The 13,174-nt window shown below is 42.2% G+C and overlaps 1 protein-coding gene across 3 annotated transcripts in view; it reads right to left on the bottom strand.

Moving 5' to 3' along the window:
* ZBTB20 (zinc finger and BTB domain containing 20) overlaps positions 1-13,174 on the bottom strand; it is a 474,982-nt gene that overhangs the window by 20,440 nt on the left and 441,368 nt on the right. For all 3 annotated transcript variants that reach the window (XM_071433329.1, XM_071433328.1, XM_071433331.1), the window contains one exon: positions 9,069-9,256. The gene's annotated coding sequence lies outside the window, so the exon portion shown is untranslated. The remainder of the gene's footprint in view (positions 1-9,068; positions 9,257-13,174) is intronic.

Below are 13,174 nucleotides of genomic sequence, written 5' to 3'. Positions count from 1 at the left end.
GGTCAGGCCTCTCTATAATTCAGATTTAAATATCAGTGGGAAACAGAACACACTCATGTCTACAATACTGAAGGCCACAGGAAATGTTTCTGTCCTCAGTGAGACCTCTGCAATCTCTGGGACCACACTTATTTCCAAAACCCCCTACTTAGCTTTGACAGGAACAGAAATGTATGGCAAAACACTTTAAACAAATAAATCAAGGCAATAAGCAACATTCCTGGATGGCTTGATACCATCAGAGGGAACTCTAGTATTAAATGCACATTGCCAGTTCCAATGCATCCCCCCATTCCCTGGGGAAAAGGCCCTGGAATTACATGTATATCCAAGCATTCAGACACCAACAGGTGATACTAATACAGTGCATGGGAGTTATTTCTCAGGTCTGCCTTAGGCACATTCTGCCCTCTACTCATCCAAAACTACTAGAGATGGCATCTGGGAGTTTTACTTTTGAATACATGGAATATGCCCTGTTTTGAAAAGTAGCATAGGATCAAAGCACAAGGTATTTTTGTTAAAATTGACATAGTTGCCCAAACAAGCATGAAACTATGAGAAGTCCCTTTCTCTGTTTTTATTTCCTCTATCATACCCTTTTTCACACAAAAATTGCTACTTTGTGGGTTTCTTCCTCTATCTGTGTAACATCAATAAATTACATGTTATCACTCCTATCATCTAGTTATAAAGAGCCTTTCAAGATTTTTAATAGATGCACAATATTGCTACACTTACATTTTCCCTGGTTAAGAACTTAAAAATAGCTGCTGTGAGATTACTCGTAATTTAGACTACTTCCCTCTCGTGGGCTTTCAAGAAGAAGCATTTCACCACATGTCACAGATGGATACAGAGTATATACTGCACATCCAGCCAGGCAGAGATCCTTTCAGTGTTCAACACAACAAAGCTGGGATGAGTAGGGGTTCTAGGATTTGTTTATCTCTTTTTCATAGGTGCAGTTAATTCCTCAAGGAGGTATTTGTGCTGACAGATTCTTCAATTCTCATTGTACACTATTTCCTGAGTGGGAGATACATAAGACTGGATCTCATGTTATTTTAGCCTCGAGAATGACTCCATGGACAATGAAAACAGCCACAGAAAATATGAATGGGTGGCACAATGGCGTCCCCTCTAGAAAGAACAGCACTTGGTGTCCTTGGGAATTCAAATGCACAGTGCCAGCCAGAACCTGCTGCTGTGGTCTCCATGCGCTGGGATGCCAGGCAAACAGCCTGATGCAAATGAAGTTCAGTGACATTCTGATGGCTTTCAACTGACTCTCAGCCATGGAATAGATCAAACACCACACTTCTTGTGAACATGATTTTACTCCGCAACACCTCCTAGCACTCTTTATAAACATAAGTAGGTTTATAAATCCTTGGTTTTATATTTCAGGTTCTCTCCCACTACCATGTTAAGGCTTCAGTTCAAAAAAAGATTCAAAGAGCTCCCTTTGTTCAGTCATTCAGTGGAGAACAATGCAAGAATTGTTTTGGTTTTCTCTAATTTGAATACTGGTTTGGCCATACCTTGTTCTAAAGTTACTGAGGAGGATCATAGCACAAAGATTACATGGCTACTCTACCACAGGTAAACAAAGGAGGAGAAAGTGACTATGGAAGCTTAGAGGAAAAGAGCAAAAAGCTCCAATGCTAAACAGCTCATAGTGGTGAAAAGGAGCAGGAGGTGACCAAGTATGTTTTTACACCTGTAACTTTGGAGTTGTGTAGCTGCAACAAACCAGGCCACTACGACACCAGTCAATGTTTCTCAGTGCATGGAAGGTGTCTCCCTACAGCACAGAAGGAACTAACTGCGAGAGATGCAAGCACTGAGCTGCGCAGCATTTTAACAACCCACACTAGGACAAAAGGAGATGGAGATGCAGCTGGTTTAGTTTCCTTCAAGCAAGAATCACCTGTCAAACACTGAAATATTCCTCTGAAGACCATATTAGGGAAATGGCACATTTGGTTTAGTCTTCTCACCCAACTAAGATAGAGGAGATGACAGCAGTAGCATATATGGTTAAGATATGAAATAACAATGATTGGCATGATTATGTTTGACATGCTTCAAGCAGATCTCAGAGTGACAGTTTTGGTATGTGCAACTTCAAGAAGAACAACTATTGAAAGGAAAAAAAGAAGAGGAAGTTAGTCAGAAAGGGTCTGAAAGGAAAAGATAAGGATGTAAAATCCCTAAGAACAGCAGGGAGGTGGCCTTAATAACACTTTAATAGAGTTTATATGCATATCCAAGGACAACAAAAGAAAAATGAGGAAGTAGAAAATGCTACAATGGTTAAATAACAAGGTATAAGAGTTCATTAAAGCTGAAATTTTTTTCTTCCAAACATGGAAATCATGCCCAAGTGACATTAATAGAACTGAGCATAAACTGTAGCAGACTAGATGTAAAACAAAGATTAGGTAGGGTGAAGAAGAAATTTAAAGAAAAACTCACTAAAAGCATAAAGAGAAATACTGTAATAAAACATTATTTAAACATATCAGACAGAGAAAGTTAACAGAACAATGACTGGTATCTATGAAGTGTGGCAGACTATGTGGATTGAGAGATCAGGTAGGCAAGTAGTAGTGTCAGTCTGTTAACAAGACTACTGTCTATGAAAGCAGTAAAGGTAAGCTAGGACATCACAGGAACTCTACTGTAGAATTTACATTATTGGTTCTTTTTCAGGATGGAGTACGATGGAAGAAGGTAAGCCAGCTCACGGGGAGAAGAGGAAAGCACTGCTCTGGAGACTTACAAAAAAACCCCCAAACTGAACCAAACACAAATCCCACACATAAAACCACACAAACAAAATCCTAAATGTTAAAAAAAAGTACTAGAACATCTTGATACATTGAACAGTGATAGATACTTGTACATATCCATCAGTCCCTCACTTCATGAGTGAAACAGCTGAAATACATACAGAAGAAGGATTTACTGAAGACTATGAACATAAAGAACAGTAATTAAAATCTTGGAGGGGGCTTACTCTGAAGACACAACAAAGTAAACTCAGAAGCAGACTGCAGACATCTTAATGGACAGTGAGAGTGTGTCTCTCACTGGCTGCAGCATGACTTACAAAGAGAAACACTACTGCATTACCAACTCAGTCACCTCAAGAATGGAAGCTATGGACCTGTAAAGAGCAGTAAGTCTTATCCTTTTCCCTGGTACTTAGAAAGGATAGATACACTGTAGAAATGTCTTCAAGATGTACCCTGAAATCATGGGAGTTAGGAGCATGCATGGCAGTTTTAAACCAAAGCCAAGACTATGCATGTTATCACTGACAGTTCTTTAAATAGAGAGCAGTAAAAAAAAGCACCAAACACCACAACCTAAGACCAACCCAGTATTACAGGGGCATCAAATAACAGAACCAACATTTAGGCTAATTAGACAAATTTTCAAAGGCATCTATGTGTTACAAATATAAGTGATTTATGCATCAGTTAAAGTTGGGCTCCACAGTTGCTTCTGAAAACATACTCACTGACTTTGTAATTGAAGTACCATATGCTATTAGTCATTTCTCAAGAGACAAAAAGCCCGAGAGACCAACCTGACAAAACTCACTTAGTGCACCGATTAGAATATAGAGACCAGTTCCTACCATTTGCACATTTTTCACTGCCAGTTCTTCAATGTATTATGATGGCTTTTACAAAAGGCAGGGTGAACGCAGCTTATAGTTTTGCATACCTGTACTTGTACCTACTTTTGTCTCTACACAATTCAAGCAACACATATCTGCTTCTATGAAAACACAAGTAATTCCTGACTCATACTTCTTTGATAATTTTACAAACAAAAATACAAGTGCACGGGACATAGAAATCACTTACAACTACTAAAAAGAGAAGCAGTTACCAAACAATATTTCAAATGTTGCGCAAGATGAAAGTATAATTAGTGTTGTAACATCGGTATTTGAGAACTATGTATATCCTTGCTTTCAGTTTAGCTTTCTACAGAAAAGGCCTCTATCATTATTATTATATCATCTAAAATAGATATCTAAACATACAAAATTTCTTAGGTCACCAAAAACAACCTAAAAATATTCAGCATTAGCTAAGATATGCATTACATAGATTAGCAAAAATACAGCTGAAATGACTATTTCATACTGCCTGACTCTCTAAACAAGGAAGCTGGTAGAATCAGGGGGCCTCTTGTCTTCACTGAGAGTGACGACTATTTGAAAGCTCCAGAGCAGCTCCTAGGGAATCACAGCAACAAATTTCCAGGGAGAAGAAAAAGACCATCAGGGCATGTAACCATTCCCTTCCTGCCACAGAACCTCTAAGAGAAACACAGGAAACCTAAAAGGCAAAGATGAGGCCAAACCATCTTCAGATCTACTCAGCCTCTACACTAGCCCCAGGCAAATTGAACTGGCAGATTCATGGGAAGGGAATGGTGGGTCCCTCTAGCTGCTCAAGAAAACAACCCCCCAGAATTTCCATATTCACTCCCAATGCTCTGTGGAGTTCAGGAATCTTGTGAGGTTCCCACTCTGTCTTTCCCTGTCATGCTGGAAGGCTAAGAAGTTACAAAACTTAGAAGGGAAAAAAGCAAATACTCTGCTTCAAAGTTCCTGTCCTGTGAAAGCTGAAAAATTCTGGAATTGGACCAAGTCAGCCATGGTACTTGAGCATGTAGGGACAAAGAGCTCAGATGTGGTCTATCACTGACACTGTTTATAAAGTGCATTCTATTTAATGCAAAAAATCATCCCTGTCCCTTGCTAAAACATAACTCTAGAAAGTCCTCCCTTATTTTGACAACCTGCCAATGATTGTTTAACAGATTAAAAAAAAATTCATGGCTTACTTTTCTTCTCAGCTCATTCCTTACCAGAATCTCAGGTCTCTGCAAGAATTCTGTGTTCTCTAAAAATCATAAATACTGCTTCAGAAGTTTTTCAGTCATTGTCCAACCTGCCTCTCAGTCCCATGGAAACTCTTTGCAAAGATGTTGCTTTTGTCTTGTCTGGAACAAATTCCTTCACAGATGGACCATCCAATGTCTAAGAATAACTCTTTTAACTATCAATAGAGACAAAGAGATTCAGTTGCACTGTTCCCGTGGGATTCCTTTGAGTTTGGACACATCTGTTAAGATGCATACATCAGAGCCTGAATGAAGTTTTTGTCTGATTGTATCTTTGAGAACTCGTGAAAGTTTCTGCCAAAATGATCTTATCTCTTGGCTCACTTGCAAAATATATACAGTTATAGATGCTTTCTGAAAAGCTCCTGAAATAAGTGGCCTATGCAGACCAAACCAGTTTAAATACAGTCAGCTCCTGATGACCTTCTTCTTCTCACTGAAATCTTTAGAAACTTTACCTGAGGCTGTTCAGCCTTTGAACTACAGCCTGATTATGCACTTTATGCATTCTCTATCCATAAGCAAGGAAATATGTGAAAAAAATGTGAACAGAACAAATCTCATTGCTTTCCTTTGCTTTTTTATAACCTTTCCACAACTTGTACTTGTCCTTGCATGAGCACCTTTCTTCTGGGTAAGCAGATAGATCTGTTTGTGACAGCTGAGTAGCTAGATGCATAACTCAGCTGGAGTTCTATCAGCTCACTCTTATCATTTAATTCCAAATTAATTCAATTATTAGTGGTGGTTTTGAATCATGAGGGCTGCTAAGCCCTCCATGAAAATAGTTACCTCAGGAAGCACCTCTTCCTCTAACTTGTTTCTCCAACTGTATTGCATTTCCCAAAAGAAAAAGAGATGGGACTGGACACAGTGCATCCTGTGCTCTGGATTTAGCTTCAGGGATTCATCTGTGCTGGAAATAGTGCTCAAACCCAGAAATCTAGGACCTAGTCCTACAAATCTGAGGAATAATGCAATTTCATTTTGAATAAGTGGCACCAGAAGCAGCATGTAGAATACATGCTACAGAATGAAACCTTAAATTATGTTATGCATCACATATGACTTCATCCAAGGTTTTTGTTTTTCCTTTTTTTTTTCTTTTGCTAAGTATTCATATCAGTAAGACTGGCATTCAGACTATTGCTTAAGGCTTTCTTCACCTCTGCCTTTTACAGCTGAGGAGCAGATGGCTATCACAGAGTTTTTATTTCCTTTGCTTGGAAAAAAAAAATTGATCTGAATCATTCCAAAAGCACCCTGATATTTTAAAGTAGATTGGCTTCTGAACATTTCTCATAATAATAAATATGTGGTGTTGTTTTCTGCCAAGCACTAGTGACTGTGCATGCAAAATGGTCAGTGAAGATTTCAAACTGATTTGAAAGGTGGTCCATAAAATCCAAGCCTTTTTTTCCCCCCAGATACATAAATGAGGCCTTATGAAAACATCTGTACATCTGTGCATTTTTCCAAGAATTGATACACCCTACCATGCTGACTCTTTCTGTGCGCTTCTGGTGTTTTCAGAGAAAATTCCTCCCAAACTTTCAGTCTAACTTTAGTTCTATAGTATTTCTGTACTATTTGCCATCCACTAGAAAACCTCCCAGGAGAATGAAGAATGCCCTTTCAAAATGAGGTATCTGCCCAGCTGTGGGGGTACTGCCCAGGCAGTAGGATGGTCTGGGAAAGGGAAGAAAAACAATGTTGTGCTGTCTAAAGGTAGAGGGAAGGACAGAAAGTCTCGCTGGCCTGAAGAAGAAAAGCATCACCATGGGTCCAAAAGTTGAGAGGAAGAAAGATGTGGCAATGTAGCTCTGAGGGGAGAGGAAGAGAAGGACAAAGAAAGAGATTCTAGAGTGAGGGGAAAGAATTGACCCAAAAGACAGGGCACATCAGAGGTATGGAGAAAGCATTTGTAACTGCAGGGAGACCCGTTTCTAATGTTGGGTGCCACAAAAATCAATCTTTTGCATCCACGAACATATTCCAGCAATTGAAGGATTGAGGCCATATGAAAAAAGAATACCACAAAACATGGTAGAAAGCTACAGTAAATATGCAGTTATATTCATCACTCCTCATTTCAGTTCATGTGGGTTCTTGCTGTTTTGCAAAGGCATGCCAAACACTAATTATATGCATACCACCCCTAACAAATACAGCCTGATAAAGGTCATAACCCATAATAATTGTGAAATTTTCTATTGCTTTCAGCTAACAGATAATACCACCAGAGGTCTTACTATTTCCTGAATCTTTGCAGGACTCTAGCTATATTTTGGGAACTAAATTTCAACAATTCACAAGACAGGACAATGTTAATGCTGGAATTGCTATTAAACCCATTTTCTGAAAAAATCCCCTGCACTTGCAGTGTGAAAGGAGCATCTAACCTGGGCTGGCAGTTTACTCCTATTTACAGAAGAATACAATTGTTTAGGTTGGAAAAGGCCTTTGACATCATCTGGAAGGTGACTTGGGGACAGTGTCTTCTAAAAACTTAGGAGTCTAAAAGACACTGTGCACAGAACAGGTAGAGCATGAAGAGCTGCAGGCTCCACCTTCCCCTGCTGGCCTCTGCCAATATTCCTCACCCTGAACTTGGCCACCTCAGAAAGCAAAAGCAGGAGCTCATTCTCCAAGTTCCCAGCAATCCCTGCTGGCCTCTGTCCTAAGGTTGCTTTCATGGGTTACATTTGTACTGTCAAAAAAATCAGTGTGAGGTTTCAAATCCCATTTACTAATGAACTCTTTCATCTTTGTGAATGGGATAAAGGGATTCTTTGTTTGAAAATAAGGATTATTTTTTTCTTGTTGTTCTGCTCATTTTTTGTATCTTTTCACAAGCTTTTTGTTTTCAGAAAACATTACAAGACAAAACTGCACCCCAGTTTTAACAAAGAGTCTGACATCTCCAATTTGAAAAGAGTTTTCATATATACTAAATTGCATGCTGCCTGCTGTTCAATTGTTTCACAGCTCTTTCTTCTCTTCAAATCACCAGGTGAGATTTAGGAAAGTCTCCCCAGTATTTACCAGCTCTATTAAAATCAAGATCTCTAGGAGAAGCTCATAATGAATAAAGTCAGAAGCCAACAGGAATGAATTGCAGCTAAAGTGATTTTGATAGTGATGATCCCTATAACCCGACTGCTTCCAAGCTTGGCCCTGAGGCAGGATTTTTAAATTAAAGAAAGAAAAGGATACACATACTTTTTAATCTGATTTTTTATTGTCATGCCCTGATTTTTTTTTTTACAAGCTTTTGCAAAGTCTGGTTGGCTTCTGAGCTGTTGAAACCTGGTGTCATCATCTTCTCCTCTCCCCCCCGCCTTGTAAATTTACATTATAAACCACTGCAGAAGAGGTAAACTATAAATTCTAAAACTAGTGAGTGATGAAATTCACAATACCCTGCACATTCTTGCCCAAGAGACTTCCAGGCAAGGACCTCTGTGAAATGACAATGTTTTGAAGAGCTGGCAAGGTCAGGTGACTTTCCAAAATCCAGTTTTAATAATCTCATCCCTTATTTTTTGTATTTTTTGGCAAAACGGAGAAGAACATTTTCTAAAGGGCAATTAACCCATGCTGAGTAATCTGAAAGTAAATGCCCTCAAAACAAGGGCCTTAAGGCTGGTACAACCACACAGGTCTACAAAGATTTTCCAGACTCTCACAGACTGATCCTCTCCACAAAACGCTCCCCTTTCTTCATGGAAACTTTACAGTCCTGGGCTGCAGAGCCAGGCCCATGTTTTCAGCACAGACTGAAACCCCTCCAGTCAGGAGATATGGTTGGGTAATGAGAAGCTTGTGACTACCTGGAGCAGAGCAACAGTTCTAGTTGGACAGGGACATGCTTGAGGGGTTTTTCCTTTTTAATTTGCAATAAGCAGCAGCCTGACCTAAGAACACGCTCTCACCTTTTTTTCTGGCTGATTGCATTATCACAACCTTACCACAAAAATGTTCTGCTTTAGATGTAATTCCCAAAGAAGGGAGAAGGTAAGCCCTGAGAAGATCCTCTTTATGACATTATGGGAAGAGCATCCAACTGGAAAACCTGGTGCACAGTAAAGGAGGTGTTTTCAGGAACCCCAGCAGCATATTGGTGTACTCACAATCAGATAACCCTGTGTGTGTGTGCAGGTTTGTTGGTGAATGTGGAGAGTGGATGAGGGCCGGGCTCAGAGAAGGAACAGCTTCAAGGTTCAGGCAGGGAAGGCCTGGCTTGGCGCTGCATGCACCCGTCTGAGTAATCTCATTCTCCTCAGATGCCTTCTGGTTTTCAGCTGTCTTGGGTTTCTTCCTGAAAATAAACAAAGAGACCTTTGATGGGACTGACTGCATATTTGGGAAAAGGCATTTTTAGAATCTGTTAAAGATAACTTTCTTCCCCCACCACCACCCCCCTCTCGCCTCTCTTTCCCCTTACAGAGAAGGGGGCAGAGAAGACTTTCCTCCATACTTCTTGTTTGGAAACAAGCTGCTCCTTGTTTTGACTCTGATGCAATGGCCCTGAGACTGTATTACAGCAAATAGGCCAAGCATGAAGCTCCTTATTCTGCCCCTACTGATGACATATAAAATGAAACTCGTCCCAGTAGTTTAGACAGTCAGAGCACCGTTTGACAAATATTAACCAAGGCTGTAGCATTCTGAATAGAGAGAGTTATACAGAAATATAATGGAATTGTCTGAAAAGCAAACAAATATGCAAGTTTCAAGTTCAAAACTAATCAGTGAAGAGACTTGATTGTGGGGAAAAGCAGGCAATTGTGAGGCAATTTTGAGATGCAGAGTTCATCTAAGTAAAGCATTAAGACTTGGAACCTGAACCAGCTGTCTATGAGCACTGAGCACATGAGCTCTCAACACCTCCCTCCATCCAGAACCTCCAAGGAATTAAGCATCAGTGGAACATCAAGCAGGTAGTCAGTCACCATCTTAGCTTCAGGGCTGGAGAAGCCGAGGCACCGGGCGAAGCGGCAGGTTTTGAATCACACAGCGAACACATGCCTCACTGTCCTCCCTCCTCTACACAGGTGCAGGTGCTCCCTCAGTGCTCCCCGAGCCAGGGAGCTGCGCCGCCAGCTCGGGATGCAGCCTCCGGAGGGGACACTGCTGCCCGGGCCCGGGATGCGGCCCGGGCACCGGGCAAACGTCGGCTGCTGCCGCCGCATGCCGGGGGGAGAACCCTGGGCACACCGCAGGAGCCGGGCAGGCTGGAGCCGTGCCGCTGGAACCCGTTATCTCCTGCCGACCCTCGAGCAGTGCCGGGGCACCCTGGGCGCACGTCCTGCCTGCCGGCAGAGCCCTTTCCACAGGCCGGGACTCTCCTCACGGAGGGCCAGGGCGAGAGCCCCTTCTCCCCGCGTGCCTTTGCCCTCCTGCGTCCCACCCGGGACAGGGTTTGAGGGCTGCACTGGCCTCTCCATTCTTAAAGCGACTGTTCAGCGCAGAGAGCGCCGATCCCGCGGAGGGCGAGGAGGGGCAGAGCGGGACGGTCGCTTACATAAAGGCCTTATATAAGGGCGGCACGCCCGGCCGGGGGCAGGGCCCGGCCCGCCGCCATTGCCTCCGGCCGCCGCCAGGAGGCAGCACGCGCACGGCCCGGCTCGGCCCGGCCCGGCCCGAGGAGCAGGTTAGAATAAAAATATAAGTTAAGGAAGAAAGTTAGAATAAAAATAGGAAGAAAGTTAGAATAAAAATATAAGTTAAATGGGCCAGAAAGAAAGAAATAAAAAAAGTCCTTTCCCCAGCCTTCGTCCCGCAAAGCCCCCCCAAGGAGGTGGTGGGCGCGGAAGGGAAGCCTTGGGTTGGCCGAGGGGCAGCAAAGAGGCGCCCGGTGGCAGCTGGCCGGGCCTCGGGGTGCAGCCGGGAGCTGAGATGAGCTGAGCTGTGCAGGTGAACCACGGCCAGCGAGGGGGTCACACTGAACACCCCGCAGCTTCTGGCAGCCCTGGTGCGTTTTGGGTTACCGGGACTACAGTCTCCACACCACGGGATGGGCGGATGGTATTGCTGCTGTAAACTATAGCTTGTACGTGGGCACGCATATTTTAAAGTACATGGACTGCATATGTTTTGTTTGTAACAGTTCGCACGGATCTTTGGCATGATCCAAACAAACTCTGGCACACCTTCACACGCCTCATTTCCAGAGCCCAGGATATTCCCATGTGCAGCCAGCATGCAGTGGGGACTACAGGAAATCTGTGCATAAACCAGTGGGTTTTTACAGCATTGCTACCCAAGCAGCTTTCAGATAGCACACCTTTCTGGCCCAGGAACAAAGGCTGTATGTAGGCTAGGACTCTGGATGCACAAGGCAATGAAGTTCCCCTTACCCAGGAGCTGAACTGCTGTATTTAAGGTCTGTTTTCAGCTCAGAGTTAAGCCAAGTTATATGCTTGGAATACAGCCTCTGACTCCAGGTCTATCCACACACAATGCTGCCTAGCCTGGGCAGGAGACTGCTGTTTTTTGCAGAGTGGGGGCTAAGTCTGAGTAAACAAGACTTGCCGGTCAACTAGCACAGCTATGGTTCTGTTGTTAAATCAAACACTGGCTGATGTTTCATCCTGTGGCTGATCCTGCCTCCCGGGCCTTCAAAACTCATTAGAGGGACAGTTAAAAAACACTATAGCAACAGGTAGTGACACCAAGAAGGCTGTGCAAAGCATCCCCTGCTTCTTTCTATCCAAACCCATATTTTTTCTACTTTGCTCCTAAGGCTGACACTGTTATCAAGAAGCTCTTGTGTCATCATTTTTCCACATTGCAGTCCTGCAGCTCTATGACTTTTGCTCACTAGGATGGTAAGAATATAGTAGTGGGGCTGACTGGCACTGGAGATGACACCTCTCCTCAGAATCTTATTTCTCTCACTGTTCAGACATGGGCTTTATGTCACTACCACCTGAAAGGGATGCAGGCTTCTACAGGAGGGAAGCTAAGGAATCAGCAAAGTCAGCTAAGGATCTAAAGAAAACTTTTCAGAAAAGACAAATCCTGGGGACACTGTGATGAAAACTACCTATGAAGAAACCCAGACAAAATTCTCCAGTCTGCAATGTCCAACTACTGTTGCCAGCAAAGACAAAGTCATAGAAATCCTGCTGTTACTGTAAGTATATTGCTGTTCTTTTGTTTTACCTTATCACCCATACAGAAAGCTCCTATTGCATGATCTTCACCTATATATTCTAATGAAATAGTCTTACATTCTCTGATATAGTCTACTTCTATTGCTATCTTTTTCCTCTAAGTCTTCACAGGGAGAATTGTTAAGTACTCAATCAGGTTATGGCATCTCCATCCTTGGAGATTTTCCAAACTTAATTGAACAAGGCCCTGAATAACCTAATCCAGCTTGGAAGTCAGCTCTGCTCTGAGCAGGGAATTGGACTACAGACCTCCAGAGGACCCTTCCAACCTAATTTTTTTTCTGATTACACACTACTTCTATGAACACTCCCATCAGCAGGCTCTCTAATATATCTCCATGGTCCAGAAGTTTGGAAAACTGTGATTTTTTTGGTTATAGCAACATAAAAAACCCTGAAAGAACAAGGAGCAAGAATGAAACAAGTAATAAATACTGTTTGTGGAACCTTCCCAAATTACTCCTATGTATGTCCCATCTCTGGACTTCATTGATTGGCAATACTATGTGATTATTTCAGTAGTAAGGGTCAATCTACCTTGCTGCTTTAGTTCCTGTGACTACGTTCTTCTCTATATAATAATCTTGGAAAAGAGCTGTTTGCTATTTACTTGTTAGTAAGGGCAACAATGGCCATGTTTGGAATGCAAGAGACTTAGGAATGTGCTGTTGGAGTAAGGGGCTCTGTTCTGATCTCTGGTTATCTCCTTCTCTATACATACCTGGGGTGCAATACAAGTCCTTTCCACTCATTCTTAATATTATGAACTCATTCTTAACATTATCAGAGGGCCATCATCATCCTTGCTCCTTGTGAAGAATGGCAGAAGGGCAATACAGCAAAGAGATGGCACTTTGGTACATGGACTTGATGCATTGAATCCCACAAGCTGGGAGTAGAAAAGATACTGACTTTCAAAATTTAGAGGGTCCATGCAGAATTTTTATTTGCTATTGATTTACAAGAGATTTATCCACTTTATTTCTAAACATCCTACCTACTCTATCACTTTTTATTTACTGTCCTATGTCCATGTACTTTCTATTTGTTGGTATTCA

Source organism: Agelaius tricolor, unplaced genomic scaffold (genome assembly GCF_023055355.1).
Source record: "Agelaius tricolor isolate 1412-34295 unplaced genomic scaffold, bAgeTri1.0.p SCAF_9, whole genome shotgun sequence".
Lineage (NCBI taxonomy): Eukaryota > Metazoa > Chordata > Aves > Passeriformes > Icteridae > Agelaius > Agelaius tricolor.
Note: the sequence above shows the minus strand (reverse complement) of the source record. Positions and strands in the feature narration are given on the sequence as shown.